Genomic DNA, 14079 nt, shown 5'->3' with positions numbered 1-14079 from the left:
ACCACGCGCGCGCGCACACACACAAACAAACAAACAAACAAACACAAATACACACGCGTAAATGCACACATACATATATGAATATACACTCACGATCGATGACATCCAGCGTCATTTTTCTGGCCATGCACCATGACGCTGCACCTTTGACCGGAAACATTAGCCCAAGGCCATGTGTACAAATAATGAAATTATCATTAAAACACGGGGTTATCCATTAGTCACTCCATAAAAAAGACGTCAAACACCTCTGTAATGTTCTTTCATGTGTACGGGAACACCTGATAGATATAAAGACTAAACCTTCTTTCTTACCCTTTAGAGTATCTGTGTGTTCTGAACTGAACTGAACTGTGTTCTCTTGCAATTAACGTTCGGATATGAGTTTGCAAATACAGCGAAGATTAATTTTGACCAGAAACATTAGCCCATTTCGTATGTGCAAACGTATAATGATGTGTAAAGAAGGCTTTCATATGGGCAATCTTATGGCCATTTCCATCATACAAAATGGGTTTATGATTAAAACCGACATGGGAAGGAAAGTGTATGAAAAACGATAAGTCCGAAAAGGTGGTGATTGAAAAAAGCTTAAATCAACAAGAAATATCATGCAAAATGGCTACACTTATGGCTGCTGTGTAATATTGCTATTATTATGTGTAAGTTCAATGTGTAGTAGTCCCATAGCCGTTCTGAGACTGCAGGGGCAGTGAGTTGTTACCCGGTGTGTCTAGGGCACGGTATTGGGAGGGAGGGAGGGAGGAGGGGATAAAGAAGATGAAGATGAGCTTAATTGGTTTGTCGGAGTTAAAAACTGAATTAATAGCCCCGACCCTCTTCTTCTACGGCCATTTACCTCCTCAGCTGAAGTCAAGTACCCATTTGTTCACCTAACTGGAGAGAGGAAATCATGACATGTGTCTTTCCTAATACCCCTGTCACATTATCCACGATCTTCGGGCGTATCGATGGAAGGTCGGCCATATTTAAGATCGACACAGGGTTGCGCGTATTTTTCACCTGAAAACCGTCCCTGTCACATATAAGCCACACTTTTTACCTTGTACAATTGTTGTGCAATAAAGTTATTATTATAAGCGAGGCTCGGGCGACTGCCGCGGAATCGTCGTCCGATCGATTTTCGCCAAATGTGACCGGGGTAAAAGGGCGCAAGATCAGTAGCATGACAGGACTGGAACCCAGGACCTCTGGGTTCTAGGCCAAACACCCTACAGTTATGCCACACGACCCCACTGAACTTTTTTCAAACTCTTTATTCCAGACCACTATATATAATAGTGTGCCTACCTGCCTGCCCACCTGCCTACCTGTCTAAGAATCACAAAAATACAATGTCATTTAACAAGCATGATAGTCCTGAACTTTACCTATTGTTGACATTCTTCACTATCCTTTCACGATTGTTCCTACAATTTACTTCCCCGACTTCGCGACCATGGTGGAGACACCGGTATTATACCCCCATTAAAGATGCAATAGTAATCTAATCTCATCTATCATCCCCACATGTATTATTGAGTTCTCCTTTTTATGATATAAAATACTAAGATTACGAGATTATGATGCACTTACGGGTACAAAGCGACGATTATATTGTATTGTGAAATCCTATCAATGACAGGATGTGTCATTTTTTGTGTGTGATGATGATGGCTCGATGAATGTCCGACGTATGTGGTATACTTTTTTGTGTTATACAACATTGCTTTTCCACTAAAGACATGGGGCCGGCCCAGTTATAAAACCAAGGGTCACAAAGTTTTAGTCGCCCAGCGGTTGCTGAGCTATAGTCGTCCATTGGCAAAGGCATTTAAGAGATAAAGGTGGGGTCACACATGCTTATATACTCGTATTCAAGTCTGTTTGAGGTGCGCATGAAGCTCTTAGTCTCTACCAGGCTCCACAGGTCGCGGGAAAAATAGTACAAATTGGACAACTATAGATTCATAACATGCCAGATGAGTTAGCTGACCGAGAAGTATGGTTAGCGACCCAGCTAACTCGTTTGACATGTTACCTGTTTACGTTTGTCCAATTTCTATTATTTTTCCAGCGACCTGTGGGGCCTGGTGGAGGCAAATACTCCCATGCGCGCCCCATACGGACTTAAATATATACGCACGTGTGACCCCACCTTAAGTCACGCGATGTTTAAGTCCGTATGAGTTGCGTATTGACATTGATTAGCTCAAGTACACTTGGGCCGTACTGTGCGTATGTCTGCATACTGTGCGTATGTCAGTACGGAACTCATACGGACTTGATATACAAGCTATTGTGACTGCACCTTAAAAAGTACATTGTAGCTCATCCTCTGTGAGGCGACAAAGGCTTTCTACAAGCCCCTAGCAGGCATGGCAGAAACCATACGAAGCTCGTCATCCTCTTTAACTAAGCCTTGCATTGTGACATTGACATAGTATGGTTATCTGAGCTCTGCCCCATGGGTACATACAAGTAAGACCCGGTGTCATCCTCGTGTAATCCCGTATTCATCACTTCTAAGAGGGCACTCCATTTTGATCAAATATTTTCGCGTGACGTCTGTCCAGCCCAATCAGAAGCCTGTTGGGCAAATATTTGAGAGATCGTGTTGGCCACAGGGAGTTCTCAAGATGAAAGAAAACAGGGAATGTTTTCCGTCGAAGAAACGCATTAAGAGATTAGAATACATGCCACGCCCTGTTTCTACAGAGCAATACATTACATAAGGACGGCGCAAAGAAGATACCCGAGTTTGAAAAACACCGTACTAACAGAACACCTGCAATTTCGACTGGAAAACCTCTTGCACGCTGTGTCCACTATACGTGTAACCCAACGTTCTACAAGCGACACCAGATACGTTTACTCTTTATATTACTTCAACGTTGGAGGACTCTCGATACAACGTTTTGGGATGCTTCTTTGTAAGGACTCATTTATACAACAAAATCTATCGGGATGATGAAAGTTTGCTCCGGCTGACGCAGCATTTCAAAAAGTTATAAGAACTTATTTAAAAGACACTGATTATTAGGATCTTCTGGCATTGAAGGCTTTCATCTAAACACGATGTCGAAAGCAGCTCGTCTATTCAGGGACAAGAGTAAAGTGGTGTCCACCATGTCCGGCTGGTGGAAGCCCGTGAAGGACAGCACCGCGCGGACGGGAAACCCTCTGAGGAAAAGGGTTGGCGGAAAGGGCGAGCTGGCCGTGATCGACCTGGAGTTCAGCACGGCGCACGGAGGGGAGGAGGAAGACGAGGAGAACCAAGATTTGGGCATGTTTGCGGTTAGTGAATATGATGTTAAGATTTTTTCTCTATGTGTGCCACGGTCGGCAGCGATGCAGTTGGATAAACACATTAAACACTCGTTCTCACTGAAATGTCGAAAATGGCATTTTTTTGGTCGAAAAATAAATCGGCTTTATTTTCAGTGAAAACTACCTGGTTGTTTAGGAAAATTCCTCTTTTAACCATAGCCAAAAAATGGCAACTTATTATTTTCGGTCCCATTGGTAATACATTACAGGGCAGGTAACAAACGTTACCGGTAACGTTTGTTACAACAGTAAACTTAACCCTGTTTTCTTCTAAAGGACTTACCTTATTGACTACATCATTTAGGTACAAGTAGATGTCCCAAGGAACATTTGAAAAGTGGGCAGCTTTTTTACACCAGGTCAAATAGAAAGCTTAGACAGCATCAAACGATGGTAACGTTTGTTACAGTCATTTCTGTACAACATTTTGTTAAGCAAGGTGGGATACAAATAACAGTCAACAACCCTTTCTTGTTTCTTTAGGAAGCCAGAAAAACTGTACAGCGTCACAAAAATGGTCATTACTAGTCTTATACGTGGATAATAAAACCGTGGCATCCATCGCACTCGTGGTGGTAACGTTTGTTGCAGAATCTGGCGACAGGCATAAACCACCTCACACAGCCTCCAAGATCAGTGACAGGAGCGATCTGACGTGATCGGGCAGAGGGTCTTGGTAGCTGGTTTCACATGCCGAACAATTATTCTGGGAACTGAATTGTTACATTTTTGGCGACTATTTGAATTCTTCGTTTCTTCTCAGGCGACAGCCATTTTTTAGGGTGTGAAATCCGACCCGTGGCTATAATAACCGTCTAAGCCATCAACCAATACGAATGTTGTTGTGCATCTTTTGTAAAACATTACAGGGGTTATGGAAAAATGAAGGAACCAGTAATGTTGTCTATAATTTTCTCCATATCAAGCCGTAAAGTCAGGCGACAGCATTTCGACATTTAAATGAGGACGAGCCTAAAACGGCAGCCACATGTGCAAAGAGTTTCCTAGAGGTCACTAGCGTTTACGAAAGCTCTAATTGGTTTCGACAGAACGGTTTTCTAAAGGATTTAAAATCTTCATGTCTTCATGCTAACGTCACATTTTCACAAAGGAGTCCAGCGGGGCAATTTCGGGGAACGGAAAGTACGATGCAAAAGACAACAAAAAAACAGAAAACGGACCAAAAAATAATTCAACAGCATGCCTCGTGCATATCTATTGTCATAAACTTTTATATTTCGTTTCCGCCCTGACCCTGCTTGAACCTGTCAATGAAAAGTCAATGCGCCAGTTTGCTTTAAAATCATTGAAGAATCGAAATAGTGCTCCCGGTAAATATTGCAATGTATGGATAGTGACAAAAGTTATCTTTGTATCCATGGACGGGCTATGATGTTCTTATTTCTATGCCCCGTACCGCTTCTACTCCAAGCGGCCGGCACACGTAAAGAAAAATTGGCAAACCGTTTCCTAACCTCTGCTTGGAGACTACTGGTATACCGCTGCTACATGACATAGCATTTTAGAGCGGAAGCTTGACAATAGAACGATGTCAATCAGGCCTACGCTCTCTAAGTACCCAGTAGATTTGTGTCTTTGTACGTCTTTCGGGCGGAACAATTTCTTTACATGACCACTTGAGCAAACATGATGGAAAAGATCACACAGAAAGAACCACAAACCAAACAAACACTTGCTTAAGACCCGACTCTCTTCGTAGCTGTCGCAAATTAACTTAAGAAGCCTTCCAGAGTAGTAGCACATCATGTGAATAAAGGTTAGATACTGGCCAGCAAATATCTAAGACAGCGTACGGTAGCTTCATTGAATGTAGGATCCAGTCACGTATATGTTAAGGTGGGTTCACACGTATGTATCTGTTCAATTCTGAATGGAATTAGTAGGTAGACCCATGGGTCCACATGTCACTGGAAAAATTGTAGAAATTGGACAAATATAGACACTTAGATAACATGCCAATCCATACTATTCGGTCAGCCAGCTTCTTCGGCGTGTTGTCTGTCTAGATTTGTCAAATTTCTACTATTTTTCCAGCGAACTGGCAGAGGCTAAGAGTTTCATACGGACCTCATACGGACCTCATACGGAATTGAATATACTACGCACGTGTGAACCCGGCTTCAGTAAGAAGCTCTGTTGGACCCTGTGTCACAAATACGTCTTCTGGTAACAAAAAGATCCCAAGAAATCCAGTTCGGCACTACATGTTTACACAGCGTAATGGGCAGCTAAATACTTAGTACCAACTTAATCTGCGTGGCGTCATGACTGGATACACGCGGGACAGAACAAATCAACCAAGCCGTTACAGTTGTTCACAACCCCTGCTTGGATCTACTATTGCATCGGCATTGAAAACAGGTCTTCCGAGAAGACATAGAAGAACTTTTTATTTGCTAGTCTCTAGGCCCCCTTTCCACTAGACGGCGATCGCGCTGCTCTCTCACTGGGACCCGAATAGAATATGTGAAACTTTCGCTTTCACACTGTGTATATTTTACAAAACGTAAAGTGTGACTTAAAAGGACAACAAAACACAAAAAGTGTAAAAAAGATTCGTTTCTTTTCTAAATAATTCGTTGAGAGATATGTCAAAATTCATGTCGCAGAGAGAGCGCGGCGAGAGCGCCGTCCTAGTGGAAAGGGGGTATAACAGACTGACTACGCTGCCCATTATACTATTTATAGGGAGAATAATTCTCCAAGGGAGTTTTGCTACCAGAGGAGTTGGACGGCCACTCAGCCAGTCTGTGGTATCATTTTCTGTACAAAGACGTACAGTAGCCTTTGAGTTCAGATCACTTAAACCATAAATCCATTAAAGCGTGGTGGATATTTTTGGCGATTTACTTGTTTTAAGTTGGACAAAACGTATCGTCATGACGGACCTGGCATCCATGCCCATCAAGCGTGGCAAGATTCTGCACTTCAACCATTACAAACAGCAGAGATCCCGCTCGGGCTCTAGCTCTGTTGGTAGTGACTCCGATCGCGATCTCTACGCATATATACAGATACATTTTGCAGATGTATTTGGCCTTTTGTGCGGGTAGAAACAGTCTCCTTACTCCAGAGATTCGAGCCCGGGCCGCCAGCTCACAAGCCCAACGCCGATAACCGCTACCATCTAGCATGGGCAGTTTGGCGGCGCCTGAACCCCACTGTTGCACTTTTGTCAGCCTGTTCTCTCGGTATATTTTGCATCCATTATGTCTATTTTTTTCATTCAAAAATGTTGTTCACCCGATCACATATTTCTCTGGTCAGCGCACGTTTTCCATTCGTGGGAAACGAGTCGCTCCTTTCTTTACTTTTTCAAACGGAACGGTGGCGGTGAGCTATGTCATGGTCTATACGCTACATCAGTCATTAGGCACGAAGGCCACGGTTTACATCAATGGGGAACTAGAAGCCATGGGAAACTTCATGTCACCCAAACGTGAGCAAACACAAAGGGAAGAGAAGTTGAACTCGGCAGGGAAGGAGGCTAGTTGAGTAACAACAGTCAGTGACTCGGCAGAATTGGAGATGAGCTGCTTTAGAAAGCGACAAAGAAGTGGGAATTGTGACAAACAAGTCCGCATGATTAATGACGTCAGTACAGTTATTAAGACCCTACTCATCTGCTTTTCTGCTCAGTACAGTGCGCGGCTGCTGTGTTGAAAGGTGTGACACAGATTGCTCTGAACCGTCTATAGCGGTGAACGGCAGCGAAAAAACGGCCGTCGAGCAAAGGTTTTACAGAGCAGCTACAACGGGAAGAGTGTGCCCACAAGATCAGCAAACAGACGGTAACGGTGCCTCTTTCGGACGGTGTGCGTTAGTAAGAGGGGCTCAAAGATCGCTCTGAGCAAGTCAGACAGTCAACGACAGGGAGACAACGGAATATTTCCAGTCAAGCAAAAGCAACGACGACGTGAATAGTGCACTTTCGAGGCGGACAAATAGACGATAACAGACCACCTCTTTCGGACGGTGTGCGTTAGTAAGAGGGGCTCCCAAATCGCTCTGAGCAAGTCCGACAGTCAACGGCAGTGAGACAACGGAATATTTCCAGTCAAGCACCTTAAATAACTACAAGCAACGACGACGTGAATAGCGCACTTTCTAGGTGGAAAGACAGACGATAACGGTGCCTCTTTCGGACGGTGTGTGTTAGTAAGAGGGGCTCATCCCCTTTGCTGAAAGAATCCTTCCTTCAGACTCTTCTCTCCCTCGGCCGTGGAGAAAATAATTAAAGGGATAATAACCAGTAGATGAAGATAAAATAGACATTTTTGTTGTTTACGGGTTATTTTCCGGCTTTTTTCGGGTTCTGATAGGTTGTTCATGATTGCTTTGATATTTTTTAGGTGGCTTCGAGTTGTTTTCAGTATTTGTCGAGTTGTTTTCGGTTGTTTTCGGTTGTTTTCGGTATTTAGTGAGACCGCTCGATACGCTAGAAAATACCCCAACATTCATAAAAGAATAGCACAGCCATAGGCAATTTATTACTGAGAACCCATAAGTAAAATTATTCACTTTTCTCCCCCCCCCCATTAATAAAACACACACGCACACACACACACACACATAATAAAGAATGCTATTACCTGTACATGTGTACCCATCTCCCTCATACCTCGGTGTTTATGGTGTGATAACGCCTGGTCTTTTGCTATAACTACCTCATAAAACCATCTCGTTCGCTTCGGTTAAAAATACTGTAACCATTACGTGATGCAGACTCTCATAGCTTAGTGGTTGTGCATGCGATTGTTAAGCTGATGGATGCAGGTTTGCGTCCCAGTTCGTGTCCCAGTAGACACACAAGACTCTGACCAATCAGAATAAGAGATACATGAATCAGAATAGCACAGACCGTGGAGGTAAGATCAGACTCCAGAGGGAGAAATGGTCATGAATGCAGAACAGAAAAAGTTTGAAAGGCTTGACAAGCCAATACAGTAAGGTTTCGGATATTTTCTGTGGACATTTTGGTTTCAAAATGCAATATTTACTAGTAATCTCCTTATGTACCAAAGAACATGAATTTTCCAAAATTCTGCAAAGGAATTCTGCGTAAAGTACCATCCGATTGACACGTCAATGAATAAAAAGACTCTTTTTACACAGCCATGACTTTATTCACAACCAGCGTTTCGGTGACCGTCTATCAAATTCTGCACAGAAATTCTAATCGGTTCATATTGCACTGCTGCATAGGTGCCAAGCAATGCACAGCTGTGAGCAGCGACATCTATGCTGCAGTACAATGTGAACCAGTCAGAATTACCCTGAAGAAGGTGAAGTTGGTGCGAATTTAGCGATGATTGTACAAAAAGAGTCTCTTTCTTCGTAGAACTTACCTGTTTCACAGTGAACGCCTTCAAACCCTGCAGTACAGTTACAAGTGTAATTGTTGAAGCCGTCGATGCAGATCCCGCCATTTTGACAGATCACACCAATGCAGTCGTCTGTATCTATAAGACAATTTGGCATTCTTATAATTATTCCAGAAACTAAATATTTCAAAGCAAAGACATCCCCCCAATCACAATTGATTTTAAAAATTTATACAAGTCTATTATAAGATAAGTCTTGTTAATTTTGTACATCTATGTCAAAACTACATGCATACCAACAACCAATGAAAATCTTATGTTAAAGTCAACGCCCCTACAATTATAGATCTAGAAGCTAGCCTTACTGTGCAATGTCACCCTTCTTTAAGCACAGGAGGTATTGAACACCTAAAAATATCGTGACCGTAGCTTGTCAAGAACACGAGATATCAACACCTGAAGTTTCACTGTAGTACAAAGGCAGGCCGCTATGGGCCAAACATGTAAAAATTTCCAGTTTTCCCCATCCCTACCATCTCACCAAACGAGAAACCATCCATCTAGCCGTTCTTGATGTATCTTGTTGGCAGCCAATTACGCTACTGAGACTATAGTCGCCATGAATATTATATGAAGCTCATCAATAGGGCTTTGACATCGCAAACCTGTAGCATGTCCGATCTTTTTCAGTACAGGGAAGAGCCTAAGGGTTTTCCCCAAATACCTTATGATGGTTTGAGAAATACCCTGTCAATATTCCCTAAAAATTAGAGAAACTTGTTGTCAATGGGGAACACAATTCTTATTAACAGGATCATTCTGCTAATAACATAAGATTTCAAGCAGACATTTGAAGGTAGTATACAGTGTATTTCTATGAACTCATAACCACCGTTGTGACGCGGGTATATGAAATAATATGGCCCAATGAGCTCTTTGTAAGGCCTGACTGGGTATAAAGGCGTATGTGATAGGTGTGGAGTAGGCAGGACTAGAGACAACCTACTGAAATAGGGACGGGTGAACTCAGCTGAGTGTCGCTGTGGCCACCCAACCCAAACCATGGGACACATTACAAAGGACTGTGTATTAGGCCCCAACATCTCCAACCAGGACCTACTAGAAGCTAACGAGAAGGCCGTGGCCTGGCTGCAGTATTGGCACGGAACGATATGATGATGATAGGTATCGAAGTGTAAACTGTGCTGTGTGGCGTATATGTCAGCTGTATGATTTGGATTGTGATTTTTCCAGTTCGTTGAAATGTACCTTTTTGTACAACTGCCCTTGTATCGGGGTGAGCAAGCTGGAGTTCAGCTGACCTCCACAGAGCGCCACAAATGCCGACATTTTTTGTGTTTTGATAGTTTGTAGGTTGTAGCCTAGAGTCGAATATATTCATTTTTGTATCTACCTATCTAGCGCTCGCTACTAGAATCTTTACATTCATAGGTCAAATTATGTGTTCTGATACATTTATGTTTTCGTATGGCTAAATGTTTCAACATTACCCCGGAATTCCTTTCATTGGCAAAGTGAACAAACAAGTGAATATGAAATGTACGGTTGACGCATTTAACAATAGTGGGAAGCACCATTAGTGGCTATAATAGATGTTTATTTGCAAAATCATGCCCGAGGGCTAATTACATACACAATCTCAAGAACTAAGAGAGGTAAGTACATGAAACTAGTGTCTAATCAACTACATGATACTATGGATACTATTGTCGGGTTTGACTTCTTCTTTGAAGGCAGTGGTTAATGAATTGTCCCACGTTCTGTATGATGGTGGGATTTTGAGCTTTTAGTAGAAATGTAGTCTTTTGGTGATCATTTAGGTAGTAAAAGCTTGGTGAAATAGTGGCAACTGTTTGAAATAATGTTTTTCTTTCGGTTTCATAGTGGGTACACTGGCTGATAAAATGTGTTTCATTTTCCACTGCATTCATTGGGCAATATGTACACAATCTCTAGTGGACAGGGAGCTGTTTATAGCGACCCCTTTCTATTTCTAACGGATGTGCGCTTGTTCTTATCTTACATATGGCTGATCTTTCATTAAACTCATTATGATACAGATAATTTTCCATCACATATTCGGATTTAACCCTTTTGTAAAATCTTAGCTTACCGTTATCTAGGGACAGTTGATGAAAAAACGTTTGAACGTACATATCGGTAAGTCTTCTTTTTAACAAAGTACATATGTTCTTATTGTCTAATGTAGGGTAGTTAATGTTCCATAAGAAAGAATATCCTGCATTATCTACTATTTCTTCAACATGGACGTGCAACCAGTTTTTCTTGTAACTATTTCCCATAAGGTATTCCTGACAGAGTAATGCGTCCACCTGTAAGGGGTGTGTGGAACTATCCAGTTGTTTTAGTCTTAGCCAGTATTTTATTACACGTACGGATATATCTATATCTGTTGGGAACATCCCAAGCTCTGCTCTGCATGCTTGATTACATGAATTTCTGTGCACACCAAGGATGTTTTTACAAAAACGGTTCTGGGTTGTTTCAACAGGACATTTGTCATTTGAGAAATCTTTGCCTCAGATCTCACAGGCATACAACAGTATAGACTTGATACAAGTATCATAGATTTTAAGTAGAGCCTTTGGGGGCAGTGAGGTGCGAATGAGGGGTTTAATGCTAAAAGCTGCTTTGTGTGCCTTTAAAGACAATTGCTTTTGGCTAATGAGTAACTTCCTGACGAGGACAAAGTCAGGCCTAGGTAAGTATATGAGTTAGTGATTTGGATACTCTCTGTGCCAAGTGAAAATTTGATGTTCTTCACGGTTCTTCCTGTTTTGTTGAAAATCATTACTTTTCTTTAGATTTACGTGTATATTCCATTTTGTACAAAAGGCATTGAGCTTGTCAAGTGCACGTTGTATTCCTGTCTCTGATTCTGAGAGCATCACAACGTCATCAGCATACAGCAGACAGGACACTAGTAAATTGTGTAGGGATGGTGGAGCGCAATCGGTGTCGTCTAGGTCATTAACTAAGTCATTAATGAACATATTAAAAAGGGTCGGGCTAAGATTACACCCTTGCCGGACTCCTTTATCGGTTATAAATAAAGGTGTAAGTCCAGCTTCCCCGGTAATTATTCGGGTCCTCTTTGAGCCCACCTTTATGTACTGGGACAATGTGGCTTACTCGCCATTGTTGGGGAAAATAGCCGGATGAAAGTAGTAGCCAAATACTCGGAAAGAGCACCTTTTCCTTGTGTGACTCATCTTTCCCGCGAAGTGTGGCCTAACGCCCTCATTTTCACGTGTCTGAGGAGGAAGTACTATCCAAGCAGATGTTAGGCTCCGGCTGTTTTTTTTTCACATTTTCTTACTCATTTTTATCGGGCCGCGAGACATCACCAAGAAGAGTACAAAATAGAAACCCCGATAAAAATGACTAAAAAAAACGTGGAAAAAACAACCGGGGCCTATCCTCTGGTTGCAGAGTAAGAAGGAAGTGACCGTGTATATGCTTCTCTGTTCTACTACACCTGGTTCGGAATAAGTGAAGCGGCATCTCTTATCTATTTCAAGAATGAACGATATGGATGATACAAATGACAACCGCTCAAACGAACAAAGACATTAACAGAAGAGGTCACATGTAAAAATACATTTCGGCACTGAAAGAAAATGTTGGCATTTTCCTAATTGAACCAAGCCCTACGGTGAACCATGGCGTTCTCCTCAAGAACGCAGTCTTGACCAATAGCTAGGAAAAACTGATATCATACACGAAAGTTGCACAGGTTATATCATTAACAATAAAAAATAATTAATTGTGGCTTACCTTGTCCCGAAATGGGCTCGCCATTGAACAGTAGAAGCACAACAAGTGTCCACAGAATATCGGTGTGTTTCACGTGGCTGTAGGAAGCCAAACGGCTCATTTTGCTAAACCGTAATATACCTCACGGCTGTACAAAGCACTGGTAGTGAATACAACAGGAGTCTATGATAGCAGTGTCTGCACTCAGAACTGAATTAAGGAATGATCACCAGGAAATGTCCTTGACTTGACACGGTGGTCACGTTGCTAGGGTATTATCCGCGTTGTCAAGCCAGAGTGCTCCGCCCACAAACCGGCCCGCGCGAGCCGTGGCGGTGTGAAAAAAACAACACAAATTTCATCCAATATAAAGCACGATATGATTATCACATCAGGAAAAAAATATATGCACACGAAAATTACATTAGTTCGCCTTAAAAATATCTCAATTATTTGGGATGACGATGTGCAAAACGCTTCAAATCGCCCGCTGTTCCATGTGCGTATTGGAGGTCGTTTTGGGTCACTGAACTTTGAACTTTGAATTTAATGCTCTATTTTACGCACCTGGCAAAGCTTTGACCTATGCTTTAGACTTCAGGACCTATAAGAATATTTCACCTTATGCAGTTTTGAGTGTCTTCGGCATTTTAGCTAATTTTGTCACATTTTCACTACGTTTTGTCCCATAGTTCCACAGCGATAGAAGAGAATCGATTGATTTTTCTCCAAGATGGCGGCGATAGTTTTTTCTTCACGATGAAGTTTTTTTGGTCAGCTTAAGTGTAAACTATCGGTAGATATGGCTCAAAATACGAATCGTACGTTTTGTTCAGATTTTCACGTGGAAGAATAGCTATGCTCTAGACTTATAATTAGGTTGTCGGCGAACATCAGAGCGGTTTGTTCTCGCCTCCGTACGTTCTTACAACAACAACTTACCTGTGACGGCAGTGATATGGAAATGAGCTGGCGTGGCCCCATTGTTGTCGTCCCGGGCGCGAAATTTGAGAGAGAATCGGCTGTAGCAAATTATTTGTACAGTTTGTTGTGTCTGCAAGATTTAAGCTACCAATAATTCTACAAGATCTTTAGTGCACTTTCGCAGCTACACTTTCTCCCATAGTTAAGCTTATTCTAGAAATTTTGAACGAGGTCCCAAATAGTAAAATGGCGTCTTTTGTAAACAAAAGAGAAAACCGGTTTCAGCCGGTTCCGCTGTCAGGTAACAACACTACATATCTGACCCCCTACTTCACAAAAGTTTGATCTACTACTGTGCTTCTTTGATAGTTTCTTTGTAGTATTGAACCGTTTTCATTTTTCTACCAAGGGCGCCAAAAGTTGAGTTTTTTCGTCTAGCGTATGCAAGCCGATAGCACATCAAACGCTTGGGTGTGTAATGTTACCAAGCTCTTTCTTTAACCTCCTTGATGTTACGAAGCCTAGTGAATTGCGAACTGCAGATTCTGTTACAAAATTCACGGCAATATGAAATTGTTTTCTACAAATAGCGGAGAACGAATTTTTTTTTTCATTTTTTAGTTATTTTGTAGGACAGGACCGGACACGCCGGTTCTTGAATCTTGATTTGAAGACGCACTTT

At 42.1% G+C, this 14079-nt stretch overlaps 1 protein-coding gene and 1 long non-coding RNA gene across 2 annotated transcripts in view; one reads left to right on the top strand and one right to left on the bottom strand.

The window, feature by feature from the left end:
- Positions 1-14079, top strand: part of LOC118409729 (3-oxoacyl-[acyl-carrier-protein] reductase FabG-like) — an 876245-nt gene that overhangs the window by 139861 nt on the left and 722305 nt on the right. The gene's annotated exons all lie outside the window — the stretch shown is intronic.
- LOC118409756 lies at positions 7640-13876 on the bottom strand. Its single transcript, XR_004830475.1, has 2 exons — positions 12495-13876; positions 7640-8813 (listed from the first exon to the last, which is right to left on the bottom strand). It is a non-coding gene; the product is annotated as an uncharacterized LOC118409756 (long non-coding RNA).

This window comes from Branchiostoma floridae, chromosome 2 (genome assembly GCF_000003815.2).
Source record: "Branchiostoma floridae strain S238N-H82 chromosome 2, Bfl_VNyyK, whole genome shotgun sequence".
NCBI lineage: Eukaryota > Metazoa > Chordata > Leptocardii > Amphioxiformes > Branchiostomatidae > Branchiostoma > Branchiostoma floridae.
The sequence above is the reverse complement of the archived record's forward strand: the minus strand, read 5'-3'. Positions and strand labels throughout refer to the sequence as shown.